The 13300-nt window shown below is 41.5% G+C and overlaps 1 protein-coding gene across 5 annotated transcripts in view; it reads right to left on the bottom strand.

Moving 5' to 3' along the window:
- arhgap32b (Rho GTPase activating protein 32b) overlaps positions 1-12939 on the bottom strand; it is a 109047-nt gene extending 96108 nt beyond the window's left edge. For 4 of the 5 annotated variants that reach the window (XM_067607311.1, XM_067607314.1, XM_067607315.1 and 1 more), the window contains exon 1: positions 12318-12939. The gene's annotated coding sequence lies outside the window, so the exon portion shown is untranslated. The remainder of the gene's footprint in view (positions 1-12317) is intronic. The other variant, XM_067607313.1, reaches the window with a different exon arrangement.
- Between the last annotated feature and the right edge of the window lie 361 nt (positions 12940-13300).

Below are 13300 nucleotides of genomic sequence, written 5' to 3'. Positions count from 1 at the left end.
ATGTCCACATGTCCACCCGGCCCCGCTGGAGTCAGACAGTCTGTACTTCGCTGTCCCAGGACAAACTCGAGACAAAAATCAATGTGACGCAGCCTTTACAATTCTTTTTCCGACACCGCGTTTTCATCTGCCTCCTTATGCGTGTCATCTGATGCCTTCTCTAAAGTCTACTGTCTTCAGTCTCTGGAGACTGGATGTCAGGAAAGTGACCTTGTTAATTCAATTCACCTTCATTAGATGAATACAAAGTCTGTCTGCCAAGGGACGGTGTTGGGTATCAGAGCCAGGCACTGTAGACAACTTAACAGCTCTACACCTCAGGGTAACAGTGTGGAACATAAGCTTGGCTTTTTGTGCCACATTCAGTCATTAAAGCTCCCTAAAGCTTTTTTTTTTTTATTAAAACTTTGATATCAACTTTGAAATGACTCCCTTTACTGTGAAAGGATGGGTTGTACAGTCGATCCCAATGAGAACCAACAGCCAGTTCCAGCTCATTGTTTTGGTTTGTGGATCCATATGGCTGAGTCCCAACAGATCTCACCATCTCCAACCAACGTAAAATAGTAGGCAGCCGATTCAGGTCACTAGCTTACACTGGATACTTAGTATTGTATGCTAACTACCCAGCATGAAATGGCAGGAAGCCAACGTAAATAACTAACAACACGTGGGGAGGGTCAAACATCTGAAAAACCAGATGGGCCCGAATATTTTCCCCAGGAGGGGGTAACAAACGATGATCAGACTGGATTGCCAGTTCCTTTCACTTCATTCATTCAGCCTGACATCATGTTCACTCATTTTTGTTTTGCTTTCCCAAACCAATCAGTCCCTCCGACCTCGTTTTCAGTTGACGACAACAGCTGTGTGTAGTGAATGCTGGAATCAGTTAAAGGGCGGGTTCACAATTTTTCAAGTTTGTCTTAAAACAATTGTCAGGTGCCTATATGAACACTGAAACAGGTTTTGCTCACTATAATCCTTCATTCTGTTCATACTGGCCTTTAGAAGATCCCCTACAAATGCACTCATTAAGTAAGAGATGGAGGACAACATCCACAATCATAGCAAGTTATGATATGAGGCTTCAGCAATCTCAGTTAAGTCAAATAAAGTGCATGTCTTCCACAGCTTCAGATAAACTTTTAAATACATTGTTGCACAGAAGCAGGACTGTGGATTGTGTTCCATCCATTTTTCTCTTGCTACTGGATACAGAACTTGGCCTTTGTAGACACACAAGTGAAAGTGTAAAGCTAAGAGGAGTTTGAACAGCAAAGAAATGCTGGATGTAGCTGGGGCAGCTAGCGATTTATGTCAACTGCTTCTCCGATCTTGAAAACAGCCATCAATGAGCACAACACCAGACCTTTATTTAAGTTGCTGAAAAATCTGAGATGTGGTTTCTGAAATCAGTTGGAAGACCAAACCAGGGCTAAAAAAATGTTGGAATTACATTCCTTTGGTAGCCAAGAAGCAAATGGGATGCCGATGTTGATTTGTTGATTTGAGAACACACACAAGACCTTGATAATCTGATGGCATATTGTTGTTCTGTTGCCCTGTTTGTGGCTAAAACCCCTTAATGCAGCTTTAAGTAGGAAAGAGTATGAAAGCTCCTCCTGTGGCTGGTCTCATCCAGAAATGTGTTCCAATAACAAGGCCTTTAGTTTTGTGAGAAAAATCTATTATTCACAAGATAGATCATAAAAGTTAACCTACAAAAACTTAAATATTTGCAGGGTGATGGTGTGTGTGCACTGCTTACTAATGCTGTCAGGATGAAGCATTTGCATCAGTCATTACTGATTGGAAAGTCTCTCTATAACGGTGAATAAAATCCATCTCCCTCTCTTCTTCACCGCTGTCGAGTGAACTGTAAATATCCATCAACTTTCTCGTCCTTTTGTCCTTAAATTGCACCGACTGAATCTCAAACTTCCTTAGTGAGTGAAAAACATCCTTTTATCAAACCCTGTAGGTGTCAGAGAAGAAGAAAGCGGAGGTTTTCTTTTTGTATCTCGGTACATACAATATCAAGGACGCGCACATTTCAGATGCGCTCGGAATTCACAACAGTTATCTGTGTCCTGAATAGTACCTGAATCAGAAAAATTACAGATTTACAGACTTGTTTCTTGGCAAGAGATTTAAACCGCCACAACAGGCAGGCAATTAAGGCACAGGACAGTAGGTTTTCACTTACATGTCCCTATTCTGAGCTATTCAACACCCACGGAAGACTTTTCTATTCGCACATTCTGAATAAAAAAAAGCAAAGACTGGGGACAGCAGTTCAGCTATTTGTTGAGTGGTGAAGAAGCGTTCGCAATCAATGGGTGTGGAAGTCTCAGCAGGCGTACCGAGAAGAGACAAGCTAATCAGACTATTTATTACACGTTGTCTTGAATAAAGCAGGAAATAATAAATGCCTGTCGTATAAACACTCATGGTTCTTTCAACAGGGAAGACAGAGTACAAAAAGAACGGGAGGGAGACACAACGTGCTTCACTGACCAGACAGTTTAATGCGATCTGCCACACGATAAGGAAGTGAATCGCTCCGACTGCTGCCAACTACTGTCACTCTGTTGTTACAACGGAATCAGCTGCTGTTCAACCGGAGCTGTGCAGTCTGTAAACATCACTCACATGGAATTTCAAGCACATGAAACACAGTACCATCGCTGTCTAGGGATGAAGAAATTGCAAGCTCAGTGAGTGAAGTGAACCTGACGCAGTGTATTTTTGTTAGCCAGCCTGTTCGCAGTTATATAAATAAAAGTGTTCAGAGTGAAAACTCCCTGACTCTACTTGAAAAGAGGTTATGAGCAAAGAGTTACTAAAGGTCTCAGCATGTTTCACTTCAGCATGAACTACTTCCTACGACATTCCATCACATCTTAAAAGGCAAATGTGTTAATACGTCTTCAGAACGGCCACACTTGAAGGCGGGGAGAAAAGCCAGCCATCATGCGAAGAGGAGAGGGATGAGAAATTGTTCAAACTGGGGATAACAGGGAGGACAGTCTCTTCCTGGGGGTAATCATGGTGTTGAAGTAGTGCAAAATGAAAAAAAAAGGAGTTTGAGAGAGAAGTTGAAGCCCTGTCTACTTTGACACCAGCTGGCACCTGGCTAATCACTGTGAAAAGACGACGAGGTTGTCAGATTGTGTGTTTTGAAAAGTTGGTAAGGAGCCAGACTTGTTTGAACTGTGAGCTTAACAAGGCGTCAGCAGATGTAACAGAATGGGAAGTGACAGATTTAGAGAGTGAATGAGTGGTAGGGAGGATGTGCTTTTGCTCAAAATACCGTCACACTGTGAACTAGTAGATTACTAGCATACTAGTAGTAGTAGTAGTACTAGTAGTAGAAGTACTCTTGGTTGCATGCTCTCTACTCTGCAGACTGCTGACAGTTGATTTCTGTATTTATATGTCAGAAGGGTTTGGTGAGGGTTAACATGACGTGGTGTGGAGCAACAGAAATGGAAAATGACAAATAACTATTGTGCAATGTTCATAATAGACTGATGTTTAAATACAATTTACAACATAGACATACTGAGAGTAGCCTTCCGACAGCTCGTGGTCCCTCCATCTGTCACCGTAGTCTCATGCACCAAGTCTCCGGTACCGCCAGCTGCTGCCAGCTCCTTAATGGAGATTCACTTCTATACATTTGCTGTAGTGCTGTAGTAACATGTTCTGGACACAATATTTAAAATCCTCTCCAGACATGTTTTAAGATATATTTAAAGGAAACTATACTTTCAATAATAATTTGTGTCTGATATGGTTTTTCCACAAAGAATTATCTTGTTGAAATCCTTGAAATGACAAAAAGAGAACATCATCCGACTGCAGGAACCAGAAGAGAAACATATTTTTAGTGGAGAGAGGATTTAAGTCCTCTGTCAACCTTAAGAATATGTCTGACTACTGTATCAGGACTTGAAGTTATACAACTAGATAGCTTAAAAGCCTATTGAAACAACCTGTCCTGCTCCAGTGAATGCCACACAAGTGATGAAGGTTTTACATTCATAGGATGAACGGGGAGCAAAGTACATTTCAGCCAATCATCTTGTGACAATCTGAGGGAGAGGAGAAAAGAACAGAGCAGCTGAACACAACAGTCTGTGTTGAAAAACAAGATAAGCCACCACAGAAAATAACTAGCATCAAAAACCCTGGGGGGTCAGAGTTATGAAGGTAACATTTTTTTGATGCAGGAAAAACATTCCTGATACCTACTGAGAGCACATCACTTTTAAATGATCCCTCAGAACTAGACGGTAAACAAAAATCCAACCAAAAGTTAAGAATTTATGCCTTTCACATGACTCTTCTCATCATGAATCTCATCAGATCTCACAACTGTTGTACAAAACAAAAAACGGAGCAGAGGAAAAACAGAGCCAAGCATTTTCCCTCAGATTATGATGATAGAGAAGACACATTTTTATACATATTTAAACATTAAATTTGAACATGTCGATATAATCAAACCCTCACAGCAAATATAAAGTTTGATCTCAGCTCTAATCAGTAAATATTACTGCGACAAAAGATGTGCACTACACTCCCCAGTACAGTACACTGACTGAGAATACATGAGGATCACTTGCAAGTTGCTTGTACAAATAAGGTATTGACAGGCGTCTTGTTATGACACGAAGGTGAATTTGACCTTAATGCGCCCAGACAACATGACACCCATCAACCTAATTAGTGGAATGGGGAAGGGGGGGGCGTGTCCAATGAATGGTCACAGTGAACGCACAAGTGTGACCCACTAGACGAGTCCGCTTTAGGGGAGGTTTTGCCTGACTGGGCCTTTGGTGTCTGGAGCCTCCGGGCGTTAGAGCGTCCTGAGGCTCAGGAAGGAGTTCAGAAAAATAAATCAGGCGACACAATGAACAAAACAACACGAGCCAAACGCTGTAACGCTGATAGATGACGTTGACAACTGTCTACAAAATCTCTTTAATGGACAGGATGTAGATCTCAGACATAGATGGGCTGGTCAACTAACGCAGGACGAACCTCTCAGTCTGAACATGTGACCACTCTGCCCTGTAAAGGAATATACCGAACACTTTGGGTTTAAAGTTTAACTCGGGAGCTATTTTGCTCACCTTTATCTTAGTCGCTCAGAAAAAGCTGGAGAATAGGTGTGCTCACGTGAACGTTTGACCCGTGCTCTCACATATTAATGTATTCTGTGAGAAGAGAACTAAATATACCGGAGCTCTCTGTGATGGCTTTGTATATATGTACTTGTGTAAGATTTATCCAGTAGACAACCAGATTAAGTGTGAGTGCATGTATTGTAAGTGCAGTGGAGTGGATGAATAGTTTTTTTTTAGGGTTGCCACTTCTCTCACTGACTGCTACTGAGAACAGCTTGTTTTCATGGATTAGACTGCTGCCATTCATCATTTATTGAAAACAATGCATCTAGTAGCAGCTTCAAACACATCATATCATGATTTAAATCTTGACAAATTGTGAAAAATACATTTTAAACTTCATCTTTTATATACTTTTTTTTTTTATCATTCCTGCCTTTATCAGTCAGCTCTGGGTAGAGAGACACTGGAGACAGAGGGGAGGGCTGACATGTGACTGTATCTTAAATATTTCACTTTGTTATATTTTATTTATGTCCTTCACTGCATTTCAGCTTTTGCTTTTTATTCATATACTATAGAACTTTTTTTTCCCCTCAGCTTTGTACTTTACTGCAATGACTCAATTTCCCCTTGAGGATTGATAAAATTCACATCCTGTTCACCATAAAAGCCGGCAAATGAGGCAAAACACCACAGTTCCATCTTACTCCTACAACTCCAGGAAAAAAAAAGAGGTCTTACAATGCTGACAAAAAACAGAAGAGACAAATGTGTGAACACAGGTACACGGAGCTGACAGCCTCCAGTGCTCACTGGATGCTTTCTACACCTTGTCACAACAATCTGTTGAATGTCGACACTTTTTGGACAGCAAAAGAAGACAGCAGGCTAAACTTTCAGCTACGCAGCTTCCATTAAAGCTTCCAAGTAGTTTCACACACAACTTGTTGCCAACAGAGTCCTGAATGAGCGCTCCATATTGTCGATCCGATCTCATTATCCTCCACTGTGCCATTGTGGGAATACCCTGGCAACTCGCTAATCAGCGCCTGTGTCAATGCCAGGATTGTTTACGGGGGAATGGAATCTCCTTTGGGAATGTCACGGCATCCTCGGAGGCCTGTGACTGTGCACGGAGCTTGGAAGGAGATGCTTTTTCACACTGAGAATGGAGAGTGTGTGGCTCTGTGTATGTGTGGGACAAGGCCCGAGGATAGCGGCGTATGCATTATGCATAATTAATGAAGATTTGAAAAAAAAACGAACCACAATGGATGCTCAGCCCCCGCACAATGCGTCAGTATCTAAGGCTGAGGTCATAGGTCATGTCTGGCTTTGTGCGTGGCCGCCGAGGATGGAGACAAACAAGGAGACCTTTGAGAGTGCAGGAGGTTTCATGTACACAACAAGAAAACAAAAGAAAGCGGTTGGTTGCATAACAGAGGAAAGAGGACTGTCAGTCTGCACGCTGCTTTGAGTTTTGTTTGATTTAATTACATACTACTGAATAAATGACTGTCTCAAGCCAGACTGTCATATCAGAGGAAGCACTTCCGAAGTCCAAATATTATTAATATTCTTTTACCATTTGTTTGGATACAACCTGGTGCTACTTTATAGTTTCCTCTCTTATGTAAATGACTGTATACATGATATTAATGTCTAATCTAAAAACATATCAAACCTTGATCTTGCTTTATCTGAAGGGTGTTTTTAAAAGGGATTCAAACGTTGCAAAACAACGTTATGCGATTTTATATTGATGGAAAATTATTATCTCCAAGGAAGTCCAAGTTATTGAACTGCTAAGTATGACTAATCATTCAATGATGCACAGGCAGCACCCCTGTTGCAAAATACAAATGATGACAAACAATTCACGAGTAGAAACTCATGACACACCTGAAGGAACAGCTGTAAAACAGCAGGTCAACACGAATCTGGCATCCAGAACCTTCAGGTGCCGTGATAGCGTAAAACAAACTGCCACAAGCAAAGCCACCAGCTAAATACAGAGCCGCCAGCTGTCTGGTAAAAAACAAAACAAAATCAAGGTCAAGATCACTGGTGTTAGATCCAAACAACAAGCAGGACATGTGTGTGTTTTCAAATATGATCACTTACAGCATTAGCATCCCTATGTGCTCATTATTGCTTTTGGAACAAGATTAAGAGTCTACAGTCATGTTAGCAGCTCTGTGAGGCTGCAGTCACACACAGTGGCGCTTTGAGCTACATGCTAAGCTAACATTGATAACACCATGACAATGCTAACCTGCTGGTGTTTAGCAGGTTAATGGTTACCATGTTCACCATCTTAGTTTAGCATGTTGGTATGATAACATTTGCTAGTTCCCATTAAACACAAAGTACAGCTGAGGCTGATGAGAATGTCATTAGTTTAACAGGTATTTGGTCATAAACCTATAAATGACCTGATGATGGCAGGAAAAGTCAAAGGATCAGAAGATATTATTACAATCCTGAGGGGAACATGAATGTCTTTACCAAATATCATGTCAATAATTGTCAAAATATGTTGCAAAAAACAAAATGCTATGCCACCTTGTGATGACGTTAGAGGAAAAGTCACCAGTGTCAGTACGATTCATCATCTTGGGACCAGGAATGTCCAGATTTCATGGCACCAGACACCCTTCATCCATTCAACAGTTGAAATATTTCAGTTAAGACTGACATCAACCATCCACACAGCCATGCAGCTGGCACAGCTTGCAAAAGTGAAAACTAGCTGACCAAGTCAACATAAAAACACGATGTCAAGGAGGAAGTGACCATCAGCAAGTTCACACCACTTTCTGCAGTTACTTATGCACCTTTTACTTCCACTGCCCTGCTTCTCTGCTGCTCTCACTACACCTTTCACACCACTGGAACCTGAATTGTTGTTCTCTCTGCTTCTTCCTTTCTCATTTGTTAGTTTTACTTTTCCACCGGTACAGAATCTTAGCTCCGACTCCAATGCAACAGCTGAACTTGTGTGACAAATGTGCTGCAGTCTCCAAGATTGTCATCAGCCATAAGCAGCTACAACTTCTTGTACCCTCTGTCTGTTAAGATAGGACTAATCCTGAAGTTACCACAGCAGTAAATCTGAAATCGTTTGAGCGTTATCTATTGCACCACAGAGTGTGTTGTTATTTCAGCTGCAGCTGGCTGTCCAAACTTGTAACAGCAACATCACTTTTGCTCGTTCATTTCCATGTAATTCCTTACTTTGGTAATGAGAACAGTCTTGCTGAGAGAATTTGTTTAATCTCATATATTTATACTTGTCAAATTTTACATATCATATTAGGTTTAAAGCAGGAAGTGTCAGAAAAGTTACCAGAGAAGATATGATATTTATTATGCAATGAGAAAGAGTTTGTGAATGCAGCTCATTCAGGCATGTGTGTGTGTGTGTGTGGGTAAATGGGCTCACTGCTTTTATGTTTCTCTCAACTTTCATGTGAACCTGGAAATAATCATAAAGTTTGAGGATTCAGAAACATTTAAAAACACAAGTAGTTATGGAATGTTACATGAAGAAGACATTATTTCTGGGTCAACAATCAAATTTAAGCTAATTTCTGGCACTGACCAACTTAACTTCTTTGTACAAAAAGTCAGATTTCCTTGAGTTGTATCTCTTCTGCAGATTATTGCTTACTAAGCAGCATTGTGATGGTGGCAAACATGGCATCAGAACTAAGTGAAAGTGTCAGAAGTCAAATTGTTACTCTAAGTAAAGAGGGACTTTCTCAGCATCAAATCATAGCTACACTAAAGTTTTTCTAAGGGGGCAGTGCATGGAACTCTAAAATGCTTTGCAGAAACTGAATCAGTTGTATCCAAAGCACGATCATCCAGACCAAAAGTGACCACATCATCATCAGAAGATCAATACATAAAGCTTAGCTCCCTGAGAGATAGAAAAGCAACTCACAGATACAGAATGTTCTAAATAAAGAACTCAAGACTCCAATCAGCAAAAGTACTGTCAAAAGAAGGCTGTGTTGTAGTGGTCTCAGAGGACGAGTAGCAGTCTCTAAGCCTCTCCTCAGGAGGGGAAACAAGGCCAAACGCTTGTGGTGGGCTAAGAAATACCAGAATTTCACAGTGGATAACTGGAAAAAAAAAGTCCTATTTACTGATGAATCCAAGTTTGAGATTAATGGCAGTAACAGAAGGGTGTATGTAAGGAGACTGATACCGCAGTGTTTCAAACCCACAGTCTAACATGGTGGTGGGGATATTCAAGTCTGGGGGTGTTTTGCCTAATCTGATGTTTGACACCTGCACTGGACTGACTACACTCTGACCCAGAGAAGTACCACTCGGTTCTTCAGAGACATGCTGGACCCTCTGGTTTGCATCTTTGTGGAGAAGGATTCATACTGCAGCAGGATAATGACTCCAAACACACCTCAAAGCTTTGCAACAACTTCTCGAATACCAAAGAAGACCAGGGAGTCCTGACTGTCATGGACTTTCCTCCGCAGTCACCTGACCTCAACCCAACTGAACCTTTATGGGGGAAAGTTGAAGACTGAGAAAGCCAATCAGTCTGTGACATCACAAGAAGCTCTTTTGAACATTGTTGAATCCTGCTGGGATAACAAGGCTCATCAGGTTTTGCACAAACTTGTGGAGTCCATGCCAGCATGTTGTCATTAAAGCAAAAGAGGAACATATCAAACACTAAGATATTCTAAAATTCATGTCCATTTTTCAAACTTTTCAAACTGTTAAGCTGATATCACTTGTAATGAAAAAAATAGTATTACGTTCAAAACAAAAGTAAAATAGAAGTATCTTGACTAGCGGTCTAAGACTTTTGGACTTCACTATAAATGTTGCCTTATTTGATAAAAAAATGCAGTGCTTAGTCACAAACATTCGTACAAAATCACCCATGGTGTGTCATTAGATGAGTAATCTATGGTCACTAGTGTGTGTTATATTGATTTAGCTGTAACATTTCTCCTCTGCTAGAAGAATCTAAGAAACAATGAAAATTAATCATCTGGCTTTAATGCCTGTCAGCTAAGAACAGAATATTTATGATAATAGCAATTACAGCACCATTGTATATGAGTCATGGTCTAAACCTCCAAATAAAAGCCATCTTTCTAAAACTGTAACAAAAGAAGAACTGACTGAATGCAAGTCTCAGACCTAAAACTACCTCCTTTGCTGATGTCTACGAAACGCAGCACAAAAGAAATGAAGTTATGATTGACATAGAAACTGGCTATATGAGCGGTTACACATGGCCTGATCTCCATGAGGTCAACACAGACCGGTGTAATATTCACCGATCGATGTCCCTTTTGGTCAAAGGTCTCTGCACTGAAATATTGTATTTCATTAGAAAAACCACAAAGAATCTCATTTCTACCTGCTGAGGAGCAGGTAAGTCCACTGTACACTGCTCCTTCTGAACACTCGTTTTAAAATGTACTCATTCAGAAAGAATAAATAAATCCCCGCACTACTTTGCACTGTAGTACAGCAACCAGGTTTATTTCTTCATACGAGAAATGACAAACTACAGCAGAGGCTCGGATCAAAATAACATCAGGAACCTACATGCTAGGAATGCTAGCACAGTCGTACAACTGCAGATAAAACGCTGGTGTTTGTTTTCACAAATACACACACATACAAAACCCCAACTGGCGCATATATGTGTCCTGCCGCTGCGCTGCAAACACACTGAACCGTGACCCCGGCAGCAAAACATATAATGAAGCATGACTTGTAAACTGTTCCTTCCCAATCATGGTGGAGGCAGCGATGTAATATGTTTCAGAGGTGTGTTGCAAGAACTAATTAGTTATGCTAACCGGGAAATGGAAGGGAAAACACTTCCTTTAAACTACACTCAACGTGCCAGTGAGCAAGGCACGTACAACTCAAATGTTCCTGTGATTGATGCTCAGCGGTATAGCAGTGCTGTAGCTGTATGGGGCAGCCTGTGTATGAATGATGTGTATGTGCATATCCCTCTCTGTTTGTAGTTGGTTTGCATAGTTAAATAAGGATTAAAGGCATCCATGCATATCTGATTAAATCGTAATCCAATACAGGGAGAGAGGCATCAGAAGAGACGACCATAGGAACTGTGGATCAAATAACACACGCGGGGAGTGGGTAGCTTTCAGCTTTCAGTCTCTCGTGGATCACGCCTAATTTAGGATTCAATATTTCAAATGAAATCCTTTTAAAAGAGAATGCCAAAAAAGTAGACCAACTCCTCCTCTGACAGATGCAATGCAGCCTTCACAGGCTCATCACTGAAAGTGGCTTATGTTAGGGGGACTTTTAAAAGGTAAGACAACACATAGGCGAATGAATGGTTTGCAGCCACACTGAGACAGAATTAGGTAGACTTCATCATATCAGCTTTCAGACCCTCACACATGCACTTCTCATGTGTGTGTGTAGGGGGGGGGGGGGGGGGGGGGGGCACCATAACCCAGACTCCATTTAAAAATCTAGCCTTTTAGTGTTTTCCTCGTTTGACGGTCAACGTCAATAACTAAAAATACATAATTGATAACCTGTCACGACTAGACACAGTCTCCATCATCTGATCCCCAAGCAACACGAACAGAACAACATATTCATATAAAACTTTCAGTATTAGTTATTGTGTTTGGTAGGAGTTGGTGTAGAGCCGAACAAGAACAAAAGATAAAACATTACTGAAATACTGCTTTTATGTGTATGCTGGAAGAGGAGCGCAGAACTAAGGCAAAGCAGCGTTAAATTGACCCATTTTTCAATGAGGTTCTGCATACAATTATCTCACCACACAGTCTGCCGGGGGATTAGCCAACTCCATGCAAGCCATGACTAGCTGATTAAACGTTACTGTCGCTTTGACCAATACCCCCTTCTCTCTCTTTCTCTCTCTCTCACACACACACACACTCTCTCTCTCACACACACACACACACACACACACACACACACACACACACACACACACACACACACACACACAATGCACACATGCCCGCCGTCTAACATTAGCAGATTTCACTGTCTGGCCACTAAACACCAGCTACAACTCTACATAACGTTAACTAGCAAAGTGATGCAAAATAAGGCAAAGCACACCTCACTAGCATGTAACATAAATGTGCTAAGTTAAAGCTCGTGTACCTGTGTTTTTGTGGTCGAGGCTGTGGTCGCTGACCACCGTTGGTTGGTTGGGGAGATGAGCTTAGCTTTCGCTGTCTCCGTCTGGCGCTTCACCCCTGTTAAAGTCCCTCCTCATCACAGCTTAACCCAGCAGACTCAGACACGTCAGGCAGAAAGTATTTGAGAATATTTTTCAATCACTCTCCAAGCTGAAGGTAAACGCGCCAACGGTTGCACTCACTGTTAGGTTAACCCCAAACAAAAAGGCTCCCCCGGGACAGCGAGGCTGGCGGGCAGCGTTCAGTCAGTCGCTTTTGCTGTTCAGGGGAATAAAGACTACTATCTTCCCCCAAACTATTCTTTGCCTTTCGAAACAGAAGCCGGACTACATTCGCCTTTCACCGGACTCACGGACGCTATTTCCAGGTTAAAACTTGTCTAGAGGTTCTCCTCCGTGTGCAACTCAATGGAGAGGACACCTCGGAGTGGAGACTGGCTGCCGGAGCAGAGGAGCAGCGCTATCTGTGTGCTGCATTCAAGGACTGTCGGAAATGTTCAACATGAGTGATTCACACAACGGGGAAAAGAGGGCGAGAAAATAAGCACTTCGCTATCATATTTCAGTTGCCAAGAAGTGGTGGTTTACGGACGCGTCTGTCTGTGAATTAAAATGGTTGAGACTATTAAAGTCGCATGATAAATCGTGTTCTTCTTCGCTCTTTATTACTAGTCTTTTTGTTCTTGCGGTTTTTGGATGCATCTACTCACATTTTTGCGGACAGACACATCAATCCAATTTTCACATATGAGGCATATGCGTGTCATGGTTGCTATTTTCTTTTTGGTATCTGTTACAGCTATTGAGATATGAATATTTTACTGTAATATTTCATTTGAATGGCCGTCTATGGGAGAGCGCATATTCACATATACATATATCAAATACTATATGTATTAAAGTACTCATACCTGGTACACAGGTGCCCCATGGACATGTGCTCAAC

The sequence above is a fragment of the Thunnus thynnus genome, chromosome 13 (assembly GCF_963924715.1).
Source record: "Thunnus thynnus chromosome 13, fThuThy2.1, whole genome shotgun sequence".
In the NCBI taxonomy this organism is placed as follows: Eukaryota; Metazoa; Chordata; class Actinopteri; order Scombriformes; family Scombridae; genus Thunnus; species Thunnus thynnus.
This window is presented reverse-complemented; position numbering and strand designations above follow the sequence as displayed.